The sequence below is a fragment of the Quercus suber genome, unplaced genomic scaffold (genome assembly GCF_002906115.3).
Source record: "Quercus suber isolate HL8 unplaced genomic scaffold, Cork oak 2.0 scaffold_182, whole genome shotgun sequence".
In the NCBI taxonomy this organism is placed as follows: domain Eukaryota; kingdom Viridiplantae; phylum Streptophyta; class Magnoliopsida; order Fagales; family Fagaceae; genus Quercus; species Quercus suber.
This window is the reverse complement of record NW_027069640.1, coordinates 760,016-763,737: the sequence shown is the minus strand read 5'-3', so window position 1 is coordinate 763,737 and position 3,722 is coordinate 760,016. Positions and strand designations below refer to the sequence as shown.

General features: G+C 35.1%; 1 pseudogene; it reads left to right on the top strand.

Annotated features, from left to right (window-relative positions):
- Nucleotides 1–743: 743 nt before the first annotated feature.
- LOC112023912 (GDP-Man:Man(3)GlcNAc(2)-PP-Dol alpha-1,2-mannosyltransferase-like) overlaps nt 744–3,722 on the top strand; it is an 8,763-nt pseudogene continuing 5,784 nt past the window's right edge.

Genomic DNA, 3,722 nt, shown 5'->3' with positions numbered 1-3,722 from the left:
ATTGGGAAAAAAAGTTTTTATTTTTTTTCCCATTTTCGGCAATGCCATTGTCACAATTGCCAAAAAAAATTGCCACAAACCCATTGAAATTTTTTTTTTTGCTCCCATTTTCGGCAAGCCACAATTGCCACAAAATTTTCGGCAACTCCATTACACCTTTTTTTTTTTTAAAAGAAATAATAAGTGCACACAATTTTTACAATATTTTTACAACAAATTCTAAGTATCAGATTGTTACTTGTTGTTATTGTTAGATTAAAATAGTAATCTCAATGTCAAATTTAAATTTGAACTAATAATAACTAGTTACCTATGATTTATTGTGAAAATATTGTAAAAATATTGTGTACGTAACACATTATATTTTTCCTTAATACTTCCCCAGATTTTGGCATTCACTTTTTTTTTCTCTACCATTTTCGACAATACCATTGCCACAATTATTATTTTTTTTTGGGCACTCACTCATTTCACTTCTCACACTCATACATCCTGGCAGGTGAGGAAAATTGGGCAGATGAATTACAGCAACACTGTTGCCGAAATTCAAGCTTTACTCTCTCCTACTTTTTCTTGAATTTCAGTAACACTGTTGCCGAAATTCAATTTCCCTCCTCATTTTCCTAAATAACTTGTAACAGTATCTATAACGCAAATATGTTTTAAATTTAGCAATATTTAGCCAAAAGAGTCCAAAACTTCCTCCTTACCCACATCAACAGGTACGTACCACACTCGTTCTCATTCATTTGTATTCTTCAAATTTTAATGCCCTTTTTTTCTCTGTGTTTTCTTTCAATGTTTGTATATTTTTTCGTTATAGATAAAAGTCACTATTTTACAAAGAGAGATATATATAACAAAAGCAATTGATGAAGGAGAAAAAAGAACCCAAGAAATAATATGTATTTTTGTGTTAGTAAAATGGGTTTCTTTCAGTTAGTGGGATTGTGGGTTTGAATTCCATGTGGGAGTTGTTATTATTTGGTTGGCTCTCTATGAGTCCTATGTGTTTGATTAAATTCCCAACAGAACTTTTTGTTACTTGCCAAAGCAAAGCTTACACAACAGCCAATTCTGGTTTTTTTAAGCTATTTAGATTGATTGTGCCTGTTGAAGAATGATAGGTCTAGACACTCATTGATAAGATTTCATTATGGTGAAAACTCTGCTTGTAATGTAATGTTATTAGAAGGCTAATGGTTAGAGTTTTAACATTAAATTATGCTTGGATTTATTAAAGCCTAGGAAGTACGGACGCTTCATTTGAGGTGTTGTACCCACTGTGTTATGTTATAATTTTTCAAAAATTGCTAGTGTCATACCCGTACCCCTACTTGTGTCCTTCCTAGATTTAAGCTGAGCTTTGTTTAGAATCTTTAGATTGGCCTGGTTTAAGCAAACGATCAGGTGGCCTCATCACATTATTGTCATCATATTTATAATCAAATTATTATTATTATTTGGTTCTATAAATGATTAAAATGGATTAAGGTATTATTTCTATTATGTTAGATGTTAAATCTTATAGTTTTATGTTCAATAGTACCTTTTAGACTTATTAATATTTCGTCGATGCAGATGCAGCCTTCTCTCTTTGTGAGGGGTCACCTGATCATGGAGACAAAGTTGTTGCTTCATAGATGCAAAGTTTGGAAGGTTGTTTCGAGTAAATCAGGCACAAAGAAAGTGGCGTAGGCATTGGTAGAATTTGGTTTAAATCATTTTGAGTAAAATGTATTGTTAGAAGATTGCCCATTCTTTTTGTATGTTCTTGCCCAATTAGTTATAGTCACAGAAGCTGAGAAGCCTGCCTATCCTAACCTTAGTCTCTGCCATTTGGCATGTTTTGAGCTCCAAAAACAGAGTTGATGGCTATTGCATTTGTGATATGGGCTCTGATCACTGCTTTCTCAGTTTCAGCCCTCATTATCAAATTATGTATCCACATCAGATGAAACAGAAAGAGAGCCATGGGGTTCTTTCATCCCTACACCAACGATGGTGGTGGCAGAGAGAGAGTACTTTGGTGTGCTGTCAAAGCCATCCAAGAATAGACTTCTCACCTTGACCTTGACTGCGTCATCTACACTGGTGACCACGATGCCTCGCCTCACAGCTTGATGGCTCACGCTCTTGATCGATTTGGAGTCAAGCTAATTCACCCACCTAAGGTTCTCTCTCTCTCTCTCTCTCTCTCTTTCTGGAATTAGTGAAATTAGCTGATTGGATTTGAGATTTTATTTAATTGTGAGTTTGAGAATTTGTTTATATCATGTAGTCAGTGTGGAAATATTCAAGATGTACGAATTCATGAAAAAGTTTTGGAATTAAACAAATTTCACAACTCCTATAGGTTTAGTAGTGAGAGTTAGTTACATGTTTATTTTTTGAGAGGCAATCTTATTGCTGAGATGTTAGCCTTATATGTTTTTGTTGCTGCTTGTTTGTGTGTATATTTAAGTTACATATGTGTCCAGTATTCCAGTGTGTTTTGAACACGAGCTAAGAAGCATGGACATGGACACTGTCAAGGGACACGACAATTCTTGAAAAATTAAGACACCTATGCATGGTGATACCAACAACTATCAAAATCTTTAAAAACATAAATAAAATTCTAAGGTAATAATTTTCAATAACAAATTACATGGATGCACTAGAGACTTTTGGAGTACCTGTGCTTCTTACCCCATGGGCCTTATGGAAATGCCATATGAGCCAAAGCTTATTGGTGAGATGTTAGTCCGCAATAATCTACCTTGAACCTTTGGAACATTCAATTGCCTTGCGTAGCACTGTATCTCCAATTTTGTTGATTGTATCACTAATGTTGTTGGGAATGTGCTGGGATTTTGTACTTTAGTAGCAGTGATTTGTCTTACCAATTATGGTGAGTGTTTGATTCTTTGTTCATTTGATGTTAGTTGCTGTTACAATGCATGTTGTTGTGAATATTCGGCAATCTCTGAATATTTTGTTTCATTGTTACCATTGTTATATTATCTTAGTTTATGATATCTTATATGTTCAGGTGCTGCATCTCTATAAAAGGAAGTGGGTTGAAGAAACCACTTACCCTCACTTCACTATGATTGGTCAAAGTCTGGGTTCGGTCTATCTCTCATGGGAAGCTTTGTACAAGTTTACTCCCTTATATTATTTTGACACTAGTGGATATGCTTTTACGTATCCACTTGCACAGATGTTTGGATGCAAAGTTATCTGTTATACCCATTACCCTCCTATTAGTTTAGACATGATATCTCGTGTTCGTGAACGATACTCAATGTATAACAATGATGCCTTGATTGCTCAAAGGTTTGTTTCTTAAATGATAGGACTCCTCTGGTGTGGGCGTTGTAGCTGATATTGATTGCTGATGTTTGATGCGTGGTAAGCTGATACCTGATGCGTGAGGAGCCTGTGAGTAATAGTTGCTGCTACCAGGTGCATTGGAGTATAGCTAGTTCTTAGTAATTGTGTAATTAGCCCATGAAATAGTTAATAGTGGGATTGGTATTAATTGTTAGTTACAACTGATTGGGGTGGTTAGTTAGTTAGAAACAGTTACAAGAAGAATACCATTGTTGATAGTGCTGTAAAGCTGTGTATAAAGGGACCGAGTGGTTCATTGTATGGGACATGAAATGAGTAATACAATTCCCAATTCTTCTCCCAAATTCTATCTCTCTTTCTCTCTCTCTCTCTCTCTCTCTCTC